This window comes from Mustela erminea, chromosome 8 (genome assembly GCF_009829155.1).
Source record: "Mustela erminea isolate mMusErm1 chromosome 8, mMusErm1.Pri, whole genome shotgun sequence".
Classification (NCBI taxonomy): domain Eukaryota; kingdom Metazoa; phylum Chordata; class Mammalia; order Carnivora; family Mustelidae; genus Mustela; species Mustela erminea.
In genome coordinates this window covers 86,010,972-86,031,369 of record NC_045621.1, presented here as the reverse complement: position 1 = coordinate 86,031,369, position 20,398 = coordinate 86,010,972, and the positions used below count along the sequence as shown (strand labels likewise).

Here is a 20,398-nt window from a genome sequence, read left to right as displayed (position 1 = left end):
ACACAAACTCTCCTTTTCACTCCTGCTGTTACCAACCCAAATTCAAATTTCATATTACTACTTGTCTGAATCAGCTACCATGCCTCTCTAATATTACTCCTTAATCCAAGAAACCAACTGCCTTGATAAGGTTCCTAAGATGTAGCCTAACTCTCTTTCTTCCACTTAAAAGAGAGGAAGCATGTAGATTCAAAAGAACATTAGTTTGAATCCTAGCTCTGACAATTACTTGTCATGAGACCTTGGGTAAGTCACTTAACTACTCTGAGCCTCAGTATATCTCTTCTTTAAAATCAGAGTTGTAGGGGCACCTGGTCAGCTCAGTCAGTAGAGCATGTGCTTCTGATCTGGGGGTTGTGAGTTTGAGTCCCATGTTGGGTATAGGGATTACTTAAAAATAAAATCTTAAAAACAAAAACAAACAAACAAAACCCCGAGGGTTGTAATATCTACTAAACACGAGTTGCTACAAATAAATCACAAGATGTGTTCAGTTCTGATACTTAAGAGACCTTCCATAATCTTCAAGAGCTGTCTAGTCCTAACAAAGATCTGCATACCTTTACAAGAGAGTCAAACCCAACTTTTCTAGACTAAGAGCCACAGAGGGGAAGCCTGTGGCTATCTGTTCTTATATGGGACCATTAGGGACTCTTCACTGATATACTGTGCAACACCTCTGCCTTTTTCATATTATGTACTCAGCCTAAAATGACCTTTTTCCAAATCTCTTGCTAATTTTCTGCCAGTTAGTTAAGGCCTCTTTTTCACCATGTACTCCATTCAAGTTAGTTAAACATGAGTCATTCCTCCTTATTAGAACGTAAACTCTTCAACGGATGAAACTATGTGTTTTACCTACTACATTGTCAGTACACTGTACTACAACAGAAGCATTAAAAATAATAGCAATAATTGTGACATAATTCTGAGTAGCTTTCCAATAATATTCAAAAAATTTATCCCAGATAATTTATGTAACCACCTATCTCATCTATATGCTCACTATGGAAATCACATAAAAACGTCCAGTAAGTTGGGATATGTCTAAAGGGAGATACAACTTACTTTAATTATATAACTGAAACACAAATAAGACTTTTGTAAGTCGAAGAATAATATGATTTTAGTAACAGTTAAATCCTATCAATTTGAAAGGATAAACCTTGTCATTTTATTTCATTTATAAAGATAATTTACACAAATTTTCCATTTCGGGAACATTCAAACATGACAAGTCATCATATGCATGAACGAAGTGCACCGCAAAGCTACATATCAATGAAATCTTCAATATATTCTACAAAAATTAATCAAAGTTGATCATTTTTGCCCGACTAGACTACACATATAGTTCTTGAATAGTAAATAGGAGAAGAAACAAACAAGCAAATCATACATAAAAGGAGTGATCAAAGAATCAACTCGTCTTCAAGTACAATGTGACATTATGAATGAATTTTAAAAGGCTACAGCTTCTTGTCACACATCTACCCCAGAACATAAAGAAAGAACAAAACCACAGAGACACGTGTAGTATAGATGTAAGCAAGTACAAAGTGAAAGAGTGCCTCAAAGATTAGAGAGGGTGGGAAGCACCTGCTTCCAAATTGTCTAGTATATACTGTAAATAGTACCTGTTTCCTGAGGTGGAAAAGCTATAAAAGGAAACTGCACTTTGGTATTAGTCTATGTGTGCATATATGTGCATATATCTCATTAAGTTTTACTGAGAGACCTTCCACATATCTAAAAATTCAGACAGGCCGTATCTAGGTAAGTATCAAGATCAATGTTAATGATGCATCTTTGTAAGACTCACCAGGTAAGAACAGATTTGAACAAAACTCTTAACACTCAAGTCCTCCCTGTGTCCGTACAGCATTCAGTTCAAACTGGGTTAAGTGAGGACCCCAGAGAACAAGACAGTGTTTTCACTTGGAATATGTTATCTGCCTCTCTAGATACTGAATCCCTGACCTCTAAACATAGGAATAAAACCAATTATTTCATGTTTTAAGATATATAATCAATACATACATGTAAACATTAGATTTCTAAGCTGTAAGAAGAGTACAAATAGTTTCCTTCCTATCAATGTGCAGTAATAAAGATTACTTACAGTTGACTTGACTGAGTCACTTTTGGATTTTTAACCCTCACAAGTGTTTGAGCTGATCACTTAAGAAGTATTTTACTACAAAATCCAGTTCCCTTATAGAAACTATACAATGGCCCTATTTGGTGTCACGGAACTCTGTGAGGGTCTCATGAAAAGAATCCTCTCCCCCAAAATACTTACTTAAGTATATACAGAGAAAGGACTTTACATACCAATGAGGATTTCTATATTAGTGACTTTCCGAATGTTTGGTGAACTTTGACTTACTTGCTCCCTTCTTCTGTGACTAACTGAAAGTGTTTCCAGAGCCTAAATTTGTGTACTAATTCTACCCCCCTCCCTAATTCTACCATTTAGCAGCAGGGTAAAATGAGTTTCTTTCATTATTTCTTTATAATGGCATAGTTCTCTTGAAAATTAGATGACTTTATGCATCATGCTGTACTGTTTTGACGGACTTTCTTATTTTCTTCTCCACTAGAAAACGGCACTCCTTAAAACCTATGTCATGTCTTCTTCTATAGCTCTGGCAACTAGCACAGCACCTAGTGCAAAAAAAGTATTAAACATCTGTCAATCAAACAGAGACATGGGGAGATAATTGCTGAAGATGGGCAATGGGTACATACAGAGGAGGGGAGGAAGGGGGTTTCATTCTACTAATCTATCTTCTTTTATATACATTTGAAATTTTCAAATATATTTTTAGTTTTTCAAATATTGGGAGGAAATTCTGGAAAAGAGACACCTGTAGCTGTACATCATACATGAAAGAGTCTAAAAATGAACTGGACTTGTTCATTTTGCCCTAGAAAACTAGGATCAATGAGTAGAAAGCAAAACTTTGGTTTGTATAAGAAAGAACTCTTCAATAACTAATGGAATCTGAAAATGAAGCAGGTTCCAAGGAAGAAAGAGAGGGGGCCCCGCTACTGGGCTAATTATACTCAAGCACGAGTTAGCCAATGAAACCGGAATACTATTTACAGCATTAAAACACCATATGGAAAAAATGAATTCTGAGGGATCTTCAAATTTGTGAGTATCTGAAAACAGAGTTTATTATCTTAAAACAGATACACAGAAGTCGATATAAAGATGACTGTTGATTTCATATTCCTTATAAAGCATCTATAAAGAATGAGATTCTTTCTCAAAACCAACTTCTTAAGGGGCAACTGGGTAGCTCAGTCGTTAAGCGTCTGTCTGCCTTTGGCTCAGGTCATGATCCCAGGGTCCTGGGATCGACCCCACATGGAGCCCCATATCAAGCCCCATATTAGGCTCCCTGCTAGGCAGGAAGCCTGCTTCTCCTTCTCCCACTGCCCCTCCTTGTGCTCCCTCTGTTGCTGTGTCTCTCTCTATCAAATAAGTAAAATCTTTAAAAACAAAAAAAACAAAAACTTTCTTTCAAGCCTCATCTTGCAGGTGTTCACTCTCTGAACTCCAGCTTTCCTAGCCTTTTTGCAGGTCCTAATGTGCCCTGTGACACTGCACGTGCACTATTAGAAAGCTCTTCGGCTAGCAGCTAAGGCACACTGCCTAGCAAAAGGCTTTTCCTATCTGCCACATCACGCTCTTCCATTACATGCTTTCAGACAGCCACAATCCTTTTCTGGAGGGCAGGGACCCCATGTTTTTGCTCATCACTGAATCCCCAGGGTCTATCAACGAGCCTGGCATGTTTTAAGTGCTCAACAAGTATTGGTTGAATGGGTGAAGGATGAAGGAATACATTCCCTATGAACCTAGCATTTTCATAAATTGCGATCTAAACTGAATACAAGTCAACTTGTGAAAATATGGCCAAGTTAGTTCTTTATCACAACTGATTAAACTATTTCCCTTAGAAACTAAGGACAATAAGAAAATAGCTAGCTCCCAAGGCAATATTTTCATACTTGTTTTATTATGAAAATATAACACATTTTCAGTAACTTTTAGCTTCACCATACACAAAAGGAATTTACTTCCCAGGATCCTTTTAGGATTCTGACAAGCAAACGATTCTCAAGTCAAACTGTGGGTTACTAAGCTGAAAGAATATATTATATGAATAAGAAGTTTAATGAGTACATTAGATAATGAAGAAGCAGTGAGAGCTTCAGGACAGATGGACAACCATCAGGTTATACAAAATATCTCCAAACTGTGTTTGAAGAAAGATATGAAAATGTTCAGGGTAGGAGTATTTTGTGTTGCTAAGAAACACTGAAGATTGATGAATAAATTGTTTCTCTTACAAAGGTCAGCTATAATCATCTCATTTATCAGTGTAATTCCTTTTAATGATTATTCATTTTTATATCTTTGTAAAGTATACCAAACTAAACCAAAAGAAAGACATAAATTGTGCTTAACACTCAGAAATCACTAATATATTTATGTAAACAGGAATATTTAGAGTGGCATTTTATTGGCTTCCAACAGAAGTGTGTTTTTTAAGACAAAGTTACAAAATCCTTTAGTACTAAGACTGTAAGGGAAAAAAATCTATTAAAGTTTTTTTTTTTTAAGATTTTATTTATTTATTTGACACAGAGATAGAGATCACAAGTAGGCAGAGAGGGAGGCAGAGAGAGAGGGGGAAGCATCCTCCCCACTGAGCAGAGAGCCCAGATGTAGGGCTCAATCCCAGGATCCTGAGATCATGACCTGAGCTGAAGGCAGAGGCTTAACCCACTGAGCTACCCAGGTGCCCCTCTATTAAAGTTTTTAAGGTACAAAAAAAATTTCTACCCACACCAAAACTATCACTATAGCTAATATACAAAATGTTTGAAATTCTAAATAAGTAAATTCTAACAAAGTTAAATACTAGGTTTTAGGAATTTTTTATTTTTTATTTTAGGGCTCCTCATCCAACTCACATTCACTCGCTTGCTTACTCTCTCCCTCTAAAATAAATAAAATCTTTCTAAAAAAAATTTTTTTAATGTATCCAACATGTTGACCATGCAGAAATGATTGGTCTCTTGCAAAAATTTTATTTTTGTCTCTTTCTGGTCTATTAAACCTATTCAGCAGTAAAGCAACCTTTGTCCTAGAAAATTCAAGTAATCCTCATGACTTGACTAGTCCCTTATAAGTAACAGAAAATCATATAATCACTTTAAATGGTAAGCCTCAGTTCAGTAATTTAAAATGACAATTCCAGATAGACAACTAGGGAAATCTGAATATGGACAATGTGTTATATAACATTATTGTATCAGTGGTAAAGTCCTGGGTGTGATAACAGTATCGTGATTACACATGAAACTACCTCAATGTTTAAGATATATAAGCTAAAGCATTTAGGGGCAAAGTGTCATTATTCCCCCAATGGTCCAGCCATACTTCACCTGCCAAAAAAGTATAATACCATATATAATTGTAGTCAGAAGTTACTAACTGGTAAAAGCTATGAAGTATTTATTATTTTATTGTTTTAACATTTCTGTATATTTGAAATTTTTAAAAATTAAAAGATTATGGGGCGCCTGGGTGGCTCAGTGGGTTAAGCCTTTGCTTTCGGCTCAGGTCATGATCTCAGGGTCCTGGGATTGAGCCCCACATTGGGCTCTCTGCTCAGCAGGGAGCCTGCTTCCTCCCTCTCTCTCTGCCTGCCTCTCTGTCTACTTGTGATCTTTCTCTCTGTAAATAAATAAATAAAAACTTTAAAAAATAATAATTAAAAGATTAGATCCAAATAATTATTAAACTCCAAAGAACATTTAACACTAAATCTGTGTTCTCCCATTAGGCTGAGGCATCCCAGAGCTGGCCACCATCAGCGAGCAAAGAAACAATCTCTTTCTCTTCTCAGCTAGCAAGTTTCTCTTCTGCCACCTTCCAGAGTTTTCAGAACTCACCAGGGTCAAGGTCAGGGAGAAGAAAAGAAGCCAGTCACATAGAACAGTTCTTATTTGACTGCTACTGTGCAAAAATGGTTTACAGCTATGTGGATATGGCAAGTGTTTAAAACCAAATTTTCCTTACTTAGGAAGCTTATGTGCATCCTTCCATATAATGGAGGGTATTATCCTCCACTCAAGAAACTCCTGCCTGGGGCGCCTGGGTGGCTCAATGGGTTAAGCCTCTGCCTTCGGCTCAGATCGTGATCCCAGGATCCTGGGATCAAGCCCCGCATCGGGCTCTCTGCTCAGCCGGGAGCCTGCTTCCCCCTCTTCCTCTGCCTGCCTCTCTGCCTGCTTGTGATCTCTCTCTTTCTGTGAAATAAATAAATAAAATCTTTATTAAAAAAAAAGAAACAAACAAACAAACAAACAAACAAACTCCTGCCAGGGGCAGTGCTCTCCAACAACTAAAAGCTCCCTCCCAATGCCCCCCCCCCCCCCCGGTTTCTGAACCCTGGCAGTATACCCCACAACTTCCTGCTGGGATCCTCTTGCCCTGGCAGAAAACTCTCTTGGGCAGGTTCTCTTTTCAATAACACCAGGTTAATATTTATATTCTGGAAGACACAAATACACTTTTGATCTGCTGAAAGAGAGGAGTACAATTACTTCTTCAAACCCAGTCCTGCTGCCACAGCTCTCCCAGGTATGAGTCTCATGTGACTCTAAGTGCAAGATCCATATCCACCAGTGGAAACTTCTCTCACTAAGCTTGGTAAAAGATTCAACCATCCCTTACTTGTGGGATGCAGGGCTAAAACACACGGCCCTCCAGTGACATTCCAGAAAAATCTGCCTGATGAACTTCCTCCTTTTGATAACTCCATTTGAGTGAAAAGATTCCAAGGTCACAAAACCAGAATTTCCACAATTCTGCATGTGGTGTGGTACTTCCTTATAATCATCTGTTGAATACTGATGCCCCAACTAAAAGTTCTAGTTTCCCATTCTATTATCCCAGGACCTCTATTATTTGGTGTAGTGTGGACTAAATGTTTCTATACATGTAAAGCACATACAACATGACCTTAGCACACAATAAGCTCTAACTTATTGGTAGCTACTATGATTATTATAACACAGAGTTCTCTTTTAAAAAGCTTTCTATACACATGTTGGTGAGAATACAGAGAAACTGCACTACTGGTGAGAATGTAAAATGATGTAGCCACTATAAAAAAACAGTATGGTAGCTCCTCAAAAAATAAAACTAAAATTACCATAAGAACTGGCAATTCCATTTCTAAATATATACCAAGAAGAACTGAAAGCAGGGATTTGAACCGGTACTTGTCCACCCATGTTCATAGCATCGCTATTCACGATAGTTAAAAGGTGGAAGCAATCCAAATGTCCATCGATGGGTGAATCAATTTTTTTTAAATGTAGCATACACACACACACACACACACACACACACACATTACTGGGCCTTAAAAAGAAAGAAATCCTGACACATTACAACATAGATGAGACTTGAAGACATTATATTAAGTAAAAAAAAAAAGTCACAAAAGGGAAGATACTGTATGATTTCATTTATATGAGGTACCTAGAGCACTCATACTCATAGAGGAAAAAGTAGAATGGTTGTTGCCAGGGGCTGGGGATAGGGGGAAATGGGAAGTTGTTCTTTAATGGGTATAAAGTTTTAGTTTGGGAAATGAAAAAAAGTTCTGGAGATAGATGGTGGTGATGGTTACACAACAATGTAAATTTACTTAATGCCACTGAAAAATGGTTAAAATGGTAAATTTTGTTATGTATATATTACCGCAATTAAAAAGTTTTTAAAAACTGCCTATAAATCAATGTTCAAATGATACAAAATGGTCAGATGATACAAAAGTTCTATGAAAAAGAGACAAATCAATGAGTGAGTGGGGAAAATGCTGAGGTAATCCCCTATCCTCCAACCTTACAATCCTACTCCTAGATATATGCCCCCAAAGAACTTATATATAAAACCATATTGAATCTGTATGAGGATATTTAACACAGCACTGTTTGACAGGTACTGAAGGAAATGCGTGTGTCCAGCACCTGGATAGACAAACTCAGATGTGAACAAACTATGTTTAGAAGCAATCGGCTGGAAATACATGCCATAACATGTCTAATCTAAAAACAGCAAGTGAAAAAAAGAAGGTCTGAACATAAGGTACCTAACAATATAAAAACCACTCTGCATTTATCAAAGACAAGTTACCAGTCTAAGGGCTTATACTAACTAAGCACATGTGAGTGGGGATCTGCTAGGGGACGTGTGGGCAGAAAACCAGAGTGGGGATTAGGGTTAAAATAAAAGAATACCAGGGCGCCTGGGTGGCTCAGTGGTTAGGGCCTCTGCCTTCAGCTCGGGTCATGATCCCGGGGTCCTGGGATCGAGCCTCGCACTGGGCTCTCTGCTTGGCAGGGAGCCTGCCTCCTCCTCTCTCTCTCTCTGCCTGCCTCTCTGCCTACTTGTGATCTGTCTGTCAAATAAATAAAAATCTTTAAAAAAATAAAATAAAATAAAAATAAAAAAATAAAAGAATACCATAAAACAAGAAAAGTGTCTTGGCCTGACAACTGATAACAGGGTGTCATCAGCTAAGGAGGATAATTAATGAAACTTTCTGAATAAGAGGACCAAAGAATTTATTATGAACTTTATTTTCTTTTCCAAATATCTATAAGTTTTTGCTTTAAGGCACTTTCATTTAGATAGCTTTAATCTGACCATCTGTTTACAAAAGGCCAATACACTGGAAAGCTAAAGAAAGAAAGAAACTGGATTTTTTTCACCAATTGTGATGCCAATGTTTTAATTTTTATTAAAAATAATAACTGATTCAGGTGATATTGTTATGTATATATTACCGCAATTAAAAAGTTTTTAGGGCGCCTGGGTGGCTCAGTGGGTTAAGCCGCTGCCTTCGGCTCAGGTCATGATCTCAGGGTCCTGGGATCGAGTCCCGCATCGGGCTCTCTGCTCAGCAGGGAGCCTGCTTCCTCCTCTCTCTGCCTGCCTCTCTGCCTACTTGTGATCTCTGTCTGTCAAATAAATAAATAAAATCTTTAAAAAAAATAAATAAATAAAAATAAAAATAAAAAGTTTTTAAAAACTTCCAACAAACCGTTTTTTTATATATTTATATATTTTATATATTTTATATATTTCATATTTTATATATTTTATATATTTTATATATTTCAGTTACCTTATACAAAACACCACAATTGTGCAATATAACAAAAGATATATATCTTTAAGAAAATTAATAAACTATAGATTTCTTTGCTGGTGACTATCTCCTAAACAGTAATTCCAAAGATATAAATATCACTACCTGAAGTTGTATAAGCAGTTAAACCATCTCTCATTACAATATCAGACACAAAATGTAGCCCTGGAAGGCCTTCTTTAAAACTACATCTACTAACAATGCCCACATGCTTTTTGACAAATAAAAGTATTAAATGTCATGTTCTTTAAACTGTGAGCTCAAATCACTAATCAGGACTTTTGATGATCATTACCACTCCCCCAGCAGGTATGTCTTTGTTATCTTTTTAGTGCTAGCACAAGTCCCCAGTACATCATGGTGCTCAAGAAGATGGTTTTCAAATGGATGATCTTAGCGAACTGACAGTAGTTATAAATAAATGTAAGAGTGTACAGAGTGAACCAATGGCAACTGACTTTGACTTATCTGAAGGACAATGTGAAAACAGACTACTCAGTCAGTGAAAGTGGTGCATTTGGTCCTCCCTAATGTACAGGTCTCTGAGAACCTAAAAGGACAACCAAACACCCAAGTGCTCCTTCTCTGTTCTTCCATGGCACCCATGACGCTCCCTGGTGGTCTAGTGGTTAGGATTCGGCACTCTCTTCCATGGCACCCATCACCCATCTCCATACTTAGTCATAAAATACAGAAAATAGCTGTGTCTCTACCATTTGTACACAAGTCACTGAGGGCTTACTTGTGTTCAGCCATACCATCACAAATAGCTCCTGTCCCTCACTAAAAGATATGTTGACCAAAACAGGTTAATCAAGAGGACTGCCATAAAATTTAAACAAAAAGAGAAAGATATGGATGATATCAGAGAATAAGTTAGTATATCAGCTCAGTTTGCCCATAGCCATTCCATATTTACTGGGTGAACACTACTGAAATCAAATAAATGGACCCTTTATTTCCATCTATTCCCTACTCTAGAACTGCAGCCATGCAAAACAATGCCCGTTGTCATTAGAACACTCTTACACATAAGCATATTCATTCAACAGACCACACTGGAGATCTACTTCAAGATATCCTAAAGGCTTCCTATTTTAAAAACTGTTCACATATTCAATAAACATTTACAGAACATCAACTGTGTGCCAGATTCTAGACTGGTGAGGCACTATGGGAGAATCAAAAGATGAGTAAAGCACTCAATGCGCTTACAATTTAGTAAGGACTACTTGACAAATATTCAAAGGACTGTAACATTTAAGTAAGAAGAGCACCAGCATAAGGAAACAGGAGACTTTCAAGAATGATTAGGATTTTTATAGGGAGAGGTAAAAGGGGGTTTCAAGAAAGAAAATAGTATTATCAAAGAAAAAGAGTACTAAGTATAGGAATGCTAACCAAAATATCAGAATATGTTTTAGGTATAAAAACGTAGAAAATGACAGTAGCCAAAGCAGACTAAAGCCTACCTAGAGAGGTCCTTAAATGCCAGGATTAAATTTTAAAGTTCCCTTTTGTGAATAACAAGGATAATCAAAAAAATAGATAAAATAATAGTTTCAAAGAAGAGAGTCACTAAAAACTGAAATTGGTCTCAATATGAACAAAATACTGGAGAAGGGAAATAGAAAAAAAGGAAAACTAGAAGAGGAGCATCTTCAACAGGCCAAGGCTGTAGAAGTTTGTATCACACAATTTTATTTATTTTTTTTTATTTAAAGATTTTATTTATTTATTTATTTGACAGCTAGAGATCACAAGTAGGCGAGAGGCAGGCAGAGAGAGAGGAAGAAGCAGACTCCCCGCTGAGCAGAGAGGTCGATGCGGGGATCTATCCCAGGTCCTGGGATCATGACCTAAGTCAAAGGCAGAGGCCCCAACCCACTGAGCCACTCAGGCACCCCAATATCACACAATTTTAAAAAGACATCAAGAAAGAGGAGAAAGAATGAAAGGATGGAAGGGGCTAAACAAAGTTCAGTATTTTTTATACTAGGGTATATACCAAAAAAATATTTTTTAATATACCCAAAAACTTACTTTTTCTGAAAATTTTAGTACTAAAAGAGAGTAAGAGGGTATTTTCAATGCTCACTATGATGAAATAACTGGCATGTCTGGTTATATGCCCCCTTTCCACCATAATCAACTGGAAAACGCTACAAAATATATAAAACTGTTTTCAGACATTGGACAACACGGTAGTACAGACTGTGATCCCTGAAGAAGGGAAATCAGTAAGGGAGTCCTATGGCTCACCATAAGGTTTCTACCTAGAAGCACTCTATGGATCACAATATGAGGAGATAAAAAGTACATAGTGGTCCAGCTCAGTTGAGGAAACAGATTTTGGAGTTTTAGGAAGACTGAGGTAACTGGAATTTCTAAGGTTATAGTATATAACAGAAAGGAGTAATACAGAGAAAAAGCTCCACATATCTAAATAGGGACCCCATATGCATATTTCCAATGAATATTGTAAGATTCCATGAGACTAGCTGTAGAACAAAGATGAGAGAGTAATAACATAAACACTAGCCAAAGGTCACATCAGCTTAGAAATCATTCAAGATTACAACAGAAAAGCAGAGAGACTTCATTGAACACACATGGTATTCAGAAGAGCATGAAAAAGGGTCACACATTAGTAACAGGATTAAATTAGCTCTAGAATAAAAGCCACTCAAGAACAATCCTACAAAGCATAAAAACCAGCCTCAAGAAAACCAAGTTAATCCACAGAGAATTTAAAACTGCCTGTCAAAACTAATATTTTTTTAAAAAGGCAATAAAATCAAGACATTCAACAATACAATATTCACATTGCCCATCAACCAACAAAAAATTACCACACATGTGAAGAAGAAAAATGTTACTCAAACAAGACAAAAACAATAGGAAATGATACAGAAATGGTAGAAACAATGGAAATAGCACAGCAGCACTTTAAAACAGCAAGTACATTACAACACTACTTATGAATGTATTCAAGAATTTACGTTTAAAATGATAATGAAAGAAATGAAAGCTATTTCAAAAGTAAAACTTCCAGAAATTAAATCAGAAAGTCTTCAAAAAAAGAAAAATTCATTAGATGGTCTTGTGACAATGTAGAAGAGAAGATCCTAAATTTAACTTGAAGGCAAACAATAAAAACTACCCAAAAAAGCAGAGGGGGGAAAGAAGAGAAAAAAAGTGAATTGGGCCTCGGTGACCTGTGGAATAATATGTAGTCACCAATGTGTAATTAAAATAACTAGTCACCATACGTATAACTAAAATCCCCAAAAGAGAGAAACAGAAAAAAAATCTTGAAAAGATAACAGCCTACAAGTTTTCAAACTTGAAAGCCATAAATCTACAGATCTAAGAAACTCCAAAAACTTTAAACAGGATACATATTTTTAAAAATTACATCAAGACATATCATAATAAGTCCCCAGAAAAAATAAGGAACCCCAATGACTTCTCCAAAGAAAATGGGGGGGAAATGTAAGCTAGAAGACAATGGGAAGATATTTTTTTTAAAGAGCAGAAGAAATCAAAGGGGAAAAGAAACCGATGGTACAATTGAAAAATAAAAACTAAAAAAAAATTTCAAATACAAGATGAAAATTGGTTGACAGCAGGCCTCTGCTATAAGAAATGTTAAAGAAGTTCATCAAACTGAAGAAAAATTATACTATACGAAAATAAAGATCTACATGAAGGAATTTTGAAAAGCACAAGAAAAGGTAATTATGCAGGTCAATATAATGGGTTTTTTTCTCACTTGTTAATTCTTTTTTTTTTTTTAAGATTTTATTTATTTATTTGACAGAGAGCGAGAGATCACAAGTAGGCAGAGAGGCGGGGGGAGGGAGCAGGCTCCCTGCTGAGCAGAGAGTCCCTATGCAGGACTCGATCCCAGGACCCTGAGAACATGACCTGAGCTGAAGGCGGAGGCTTAACCCACTGAGCCACCCAGGCGCCCCTCCACTTGTTAATTCCTTTAAAATAAATTTGAGATTTAAAGAAAAAAATGTTTTTCAATGGTATGTTTTACATAATACACAGAGGTAAAATATACAACAACTACAAAGAATGGGGGGGACCTGATTGTTGTAAAGTTCTTAAATGATATGTAAAGTGGTATAAGAAGCATTGAATATAGACTGGGATAAGATGCGTATTATATATCTTACAGGAACCACTAAGTGAAATAAATATACAAGGATGTACACAGCTTATAACCCAAAAGGTGATATAAAAATAAACACTAAAATACTCAACTAATTCAAAAGAAAGCAGGAAAAGAAGTAAAGAAAAGATGGGACAAATAGACATTTCGTATTTCCCCCAAAATGTGTCTATTCGGATACTCTGCACATTTTTAAGTCATTTGTCTTCTGACAAATGCCTTTTTGAATTGTAAGAGTTCTTTATATGTTACGGATACAAGTCCCTTACCAGAAATATGATCTGCAAATATTTTCTCCCAGTTGGTGGGCTGGCATTTCACTGTCTTGATGGTCTTTTGAAGCAGAGGTTTTCAATATTGATGAAGTCCAATTTATCTATTTTTTTTCTTTTGTCACTTGTGCTTGTGATGTTTTCTCAGAAGGCTCTGCTTAACCCAAGGACATGAAGATTGACTCTTACATTTTCTTCCAAGTTCTATAGTTTTTAGTTCTTACATTTAGGTCTATAGTCCATTTGGCATCAATTTTAAAGCCTGGTTAATGGCCCAATTTTATTCTTTTGCTAATGGATACACAGTTGTCCCAGTACCATTTGTTGAAAAGACTAGTCTTAAAAAAAAAAAAAAAAAAAGACAAGACTAGTCTTTCCCTATTAAACTATGTCAGCGCTCTTGTCAAAAATCAACTGATCTTAAGCATTAGGGTTTATTTCTGGACTCCCAACTCTATTTCATTAATCTTTATGTCGCCCATTATACCAGCATCACACTGCCTTGATAACTGTCACTTTGTTGTTAAGTTTTAAAATTAAGATAAGTCCTTTATTTTTGTTTTCAGAATTGTTTTTACTATCTTAGACACCTGAATTTCCATTTAAATTTTAGGATCAGTTTTTTCATTAAAAGTGGGGGGAGCAGCTAGGATTTTGATAGAGATTGACTTGATTCTATAGATTATTTGGTAGACTATCATCAATTTCACAGTATTAAGTCCTCTGATACACACACATATAAGGTCGTCCAACAATTTTGGTAGGTTTTGGACAATTTTTCTACTGCTTCTGTTAAATGTGTTCCTATTTGATTTTTTTGTTGCTATTATAAATGGTTTTAATTTCCCTTTTATATTGTTCATTGTTGTTATATACAAATACAATTGATTCCTGTATACTACTCTTGTACCTTACAATCTGCTGTTCATTTATTAGTTGTAACAGATTTTAATGGATTTCTTAGAATTTTCTATAAGTATCCTGTCATCTACAAATACAGTTCTATGTCTTCTTTCTAATTTGGATGCTTGTGTTTCTTACCTAATTGTCTTGGCTAGAACCCCTAGTATAATATTAAATAGAATTGGTAACAGCAAAACACTTACCTTGTTCCTGATCTTGGAGAAAAGTATTCACTTTCACCATTCCATCGCTCTGTTTTGACACAAGTGACTCTTATCATATTGAGGAAATTTCCTTTTATTTCTAGTTTAATAAAAGGTTGCTAGATTTTTCAAATGATTTTCTAATGAGATGACCTTGATACCAAAATCTGACAAAAACATTATACTGTCCCATCAGCTTGAGCTGCCATAATAAAATACCACAAAATGAGTGGCTCAACAACAGGAATTTATTTCTCATAGTTTTGCAAGCAGGGAATTCCAAGATCAAGATGCTGGACAAGCTGGTTTCCCAGGGAGGACCCCCTTTCCTGGTTTATAGAAAGATGCCTTCCCGCTGTTTCCTCACATGCCCTCATATGGTGGGGAGAGTGAGCAAGCAAGCTCTGGGTCTCTTCCTCTTTTTATAAGGACACTAATTCCATTATGGGGGCCTCACCCACATGACCTCTTCCAAACCTAACTGCCTTCCAAAGATCCAACCTCCAAATACCATCACATAGGACTTCAACACATACGTTTTGGGGAGACACAAATATTCAGTCCATAACACTACCCCCCGAAAAAGATATCCCTCATAAACATTTCCAAATCATTAAGAAATATTAAAAATCAAATTAAGCATGATATTAAATGAGAATGCATCATAACCAAATGGGGCTTTCAAATGCAAAGGTTGATTATAGGATCCAACCAACCAATGCCAATATATCAAATTAATAAATTTAAAAAGAAAAACTAAATGATTCTTTCTGTAGTTACAGAAAAATCATAGGACAAAATTTAACATTCATTTATAATAAAACTTCTAAGCATACTAAAAATAAAAGGGAACTTGCTCTTCCTGATATATGTCATTTATAAAGATATTTGCAGTTAACAGCATACATAATAGTGGAAATCTGAATGTTTTCTATGTCCAGGAACAAGGTAAGAATGCTTACTCTACTGCTTCTATTTTTTAATGCATTGTAAGTCCTAGTCAGTATATTAAAAAAGAAAGAAAAGACATAAAGATTGGAAAGAAAGATACAAAACTCTTTATTTGTAATTAATGCAATCATTTACAAAAGTATCCTGAGGAAGTCCCATACAAAAGTGAAAAACATTAATGAATAAATAAGGTACCAGGATACACATTCAACATATAAAAATCAATTATATTTCTACGTACTAACAATGACCAACTATAAAATTTCTTTTAACTACATTTCCAATAGCATCCAAAAATACAATTCATATCCTATTCACTTAGGATAAATTTAACAAAAGACATCAAAGACTGGCATAATAAACACTACAAAACACTGCTGGGAGAAATTAAAGAATAAAAAAGTGAAAATATACCATGTCTGTGGGTTGAAATAACTCAGCACTGTTTAGAAATTCATCCTCCCAAAATTGATCGGTTTAATGCAATGCCAATCAAAATTCCTAGAGGTATTTTGTATAAATGTACAAATTAATTCTATAATCAATATGGAAATGGAAAGGTCTTAAGAGGACCCAAACAATTTCAAAAAAACAACATTAAAGAATTTACACCACTGATTTCAAGACAGTATAAAACATCGTTGTGCGCATGATAAACATATAGATTAATTTAAGAGTCTAGGAAAAGATCCATACGTTTTATACAATTATGTGATTTTTAACAAAAGTTTTCTTTAACTCAAAGGAGAAAGGACAGTTTCTGAAACTGTCTAGTTGTTCAAGAAACAAGTGCTTCCTGAATTCAAGAAACACTTGTTTCTTGAACAACTAAACATGGAAAAGAATGAACCTTGATCCTTACCTCACACTCTATACAAAAAATTAACTCCAAATGAGACCTAATGTAAAAGCTAAAACTGTAAACTTTAAGAAGAAAACACAGGAGAAAATCTTCACAACCTGTAGTTAACTAAAGCTTTTCAGGAAGGGGAAAAAAAAGGAGGAGGAAAGGAAAGGAAAGGGGAAAAAAAAGAAAATATTGATAAACTGGATTAATTTAAAATTAATTTATTTCTGCTCTTCAAAACAAATTATCAATAAAAAGAAAAAGCAATTTACAAACCAAGAAGAAATATATCTGACAAAGAACTAGTATCCAGGTATGTTAAAAACCCTTATAATTAAATAAAAAGAAAACAATCCCAATTTGTTTTAAATCATCAAAAGATCTGAACAGATACTTCACAAAAGATAAAATGACCAATAAGTAAATAAATAAAGATCAACATCACTAACAATCAGAGAAATGCAAATTTAAACCACAATGAGATAAAACTACTCACTCAGGACAATGTTTGAACTTAAAAGAATGCTAGAATGGTGTCAAGTGCTAGCCAGAATGTGGAGCAACTAGCACTTTCATCCCCTCCTGGGGAATATGGTCCAATCACTTAGAAAACAGTCTAGCAGTTTCTTAGAAAATTAGCACACACTTTACCAGGGGACACTAGAATTCTACTCCTGGGTTACTTAACCCAGAAGAATTAAAGCATATGTACATAAATACTTGTATGTGAACATTCATAGTAGCATCATTTTTTATAGGCAAAAACTTGAAACACCCCCAATGCCCATGTACAGGTCAACTGTGGCACATTTTCACAATGCACACTACTTGCAATGAAAAGGAACTACTAAGATATACAATAACATAGAAATAAACTTCAAAAACCTCATGGTGAAAAGAATGCATAATGTGTGCTCCTACTTATGTGAAACCCTAGAGCAGGCAGAACTAATTCATAGTGACAAAAATCAAATCAATAGTTGCCTGGAAATGACAACAAAGGAGGAAAAAATGACTGTAAAGGAATACATGGGAACTTTTTGAGGTGACAGAAATGTTCTTTACCTCGTTATAGTAGTAGTTACAAGGTATGTTTGTCAAAACTCATTGACCTGTATGTCTAAAATAACTGTCTTTTATTATATGCAAATACCCCCAAATACATTTGATTTAAAAATTTTAAAGTAGCATTTAGACATCTGGGAATAGCATCACTAACCAAATATGCCAGGAAAGGGCACATCTAGTTTTAGTCAGGTTTAACCCCTATAAAGGCAGTCTTTTATTATCTTTCATTCACTCAATTATATGTTAAATACCAGCTATGTGCCAGGAATGATTCCTAGTGTGATAATAAGTAGTAAAACAAAACTGAATACCCTGCCCTCATCAAGCTTTCATCCTAAGAGGAAATACTGATCATAAAAAAGTAAAAGTAACAGACAGTAAGATAGACTGGGAAAGTACCAACCAGAAAAAAATAAAGCAATTGGGGTCTGGGAGACATTTTAAATAAGATGGTCAAAGTAGGTCTCACTAGGAATTAACATTTCAGTAAAGGTCCAAGAAAGATTAGGAAAAAAAGCTAAGAAGTTACCGGTAGGAATAGCATTCCAGAAAGAGGGAAAAATAAATGTGAAGCCTCTGAAGTCAACGATTCAAGAAACAACATGGTGTCAGGTGTAAATAGAGAGCCCTGAACAAGACAGTCAACAGATGAGGATGCAGATGGGGCGGTATCATGTAGAGTCTCATAGGCTACTACAAAGACTTTAGCTTTTACACTGAGAAAGAAAGGGGACTAATGCTTTTAGCTGAAGAATGACAGGATTTAACTTGCGTTTTAACCGTGACTATTTTGGCTACTGCACTGAGACTAAACTGAACTGCTGAATTATGGGTTGAAGATTTTAAGAGGAAGCTGAGCAAATAGTCAGGAGGTATTAAAATAATCCAATAAGAAATGATAATGACTTGAACCACGTGATAGTGGAGGTGCTGAGAGGTGGTAAAATTCAGATTCTACCTTACTTTGATCGTAAAGCAATATGAACTACTAACTGAGGTATAGATATGAAGACAGAAGAGACAGGACTCCAAGGTTTTTGGTCTGAGTAACAGGAATAAACATGTCATTTACTAAGATGGGGAAGACTAAAAATGAAACAAGTTTAAGTAAAAAGATAGTTGAGTTTTGAGCATTTTCTATTTAAATACCTTTAAATATCCATATGGAGGTATCACAATTGGATAGGTGTCAGGAGTTCAGAGGAAAAAACCTCTTATAAATTACAGATTTTCACTATTTTTTTTTTTTTACAAAGTCAATCACTGGGTATGAGGGGGTGTGTGTGTGTGTGTGTGTGTAAGACTTTCAGAAAATAGTCCATACTTGAATTTAATACATTAAGGCCTCAGCACTAATGGATTGTTTGTATGTTTTCTGATTTACATAAATCCATACAAGTCTGCTAGGCACTTCACACCTTTATTTTTACTTTCACATCTGAAGTACAGCAATATGGATAGATAAGGTGTGTATTTAAGATAACAACGTGAACAGACACATTCCTGGAACCATAGCTATTTAAAAGTGACACCAGCATCAAGATACTCATTCTTATTCTGGGAAGGCTTTAAAAAACAATCACTTGTTATGAAACTAATTGCACTGCCAAATGCTTCTTAAGATCATATGTAAAAATTATCATCTTCTCTACATTTTACTGTTTTAAATCAAGGAAAGTAATAGACTGTGATTAGATTTAGAAGTTTAGTTTTGGATGCTTATAACCATCTAGGTTTTAAAGTGAATAACATTTCCACACTATATCTCAAAAAGATAGACACCATTTTGTGCCATTACTAAGGAAATACAAAAATGACATATAAGAATACTACACTTCAACCAGAATTATAACATGGGTAAACACGCTTAACTAGTGCTTTAAAACCATTTTCTAAAATGTAAAATTTTCAATGTGGAATGAGCATTATTTCTTTCTAGGTGTCTATTCATTTCCAATTCCATGTCTTGATTATTACCTCATGCTAGAATGCTTTTCTTCCCAGCTGATCCCCTTCTCCTTCAAGGCCCAGGCCAAATTCAGTCTGGACCACAAAGCCCACCTGAATGCAAGCAGCATTTAGTTGTTTCCATGTTCCCACATCATTGCCACTTACATGTCTAGAGCACCTAGGTCATTCCACCATGGATCACTTAGCTCTATACACTAAACAGAAGATCCCTCTGGGCAGAAAATCTTAGCCATCTTTGCCTTCCCTAAAATGCTGAACACAATACCTCACATATCATATTGTAGGTAAAAACTAAAGGTTTGTTTAGCTTAAAATCCTATTAAACTAAGAAAATGACCAAATAAATAGAACTTAACAGGAGATACGCTTTAATTCCATCACCTTAAACGTACTCTTCCAGTTCGCACTTTCCCATCTCTCCATGATGTCCCAGATAAATCCTACTGCTTCTCAATCACTTTCTAGTATTGCAACACATTCTAGTCCAATTTAAATCTTCAATTTCATATCTTAATCAAAGAGTATACATACAACCCCACCCCAACCCCAGGCCAGCCAAGAGAAAGAACATAATCCATTATTTTTTTCCAATATTCTTCCTGACTCTTTCAATTTTCTCCACTTCCTCCCTCAAGTTTCTAGTTCCCATAAATCAGGACAGGCAGAAGAGGTACAAACGCCCTGTGTGCCTACATCCATGGGGGTTTACCGGATGGCCATGAAGGAGAATGATGCTATCCTTGCATAATTAT

The 20,398-nt window shown here is 35.6% G+C and overlaps 1 protein-coding gene across 15 annotated transcripts in view; it reads right to left on the bottom strand.

Annotated features, from left to right (window-relative positions):
- GTDC1 (glycosyltransferase like domain containing 1) overlaps nucleotides 1-20,398 on the bottom strand; it is a 443,212-nt gene that overhangs the window by 405,104 nt on the left and 17,710 nt on the right. Inside the window, exon 2 of one of the 15 annotated variants that reach the window (XM_032356203.1) lies at nucleotides 13,701-13,857. The exons of the other annotated variants lie outside the window; for them this stretch is intronic. The gene's annotated coding sequence lies outside the window, so the exon portion shown is untranslated. The remainder of the gene's footprint in view (nucleotides 1-13,700; nucleotides 13,858-20,398) is intronic. 15 annotated transcript variants of the gene reach the window in all.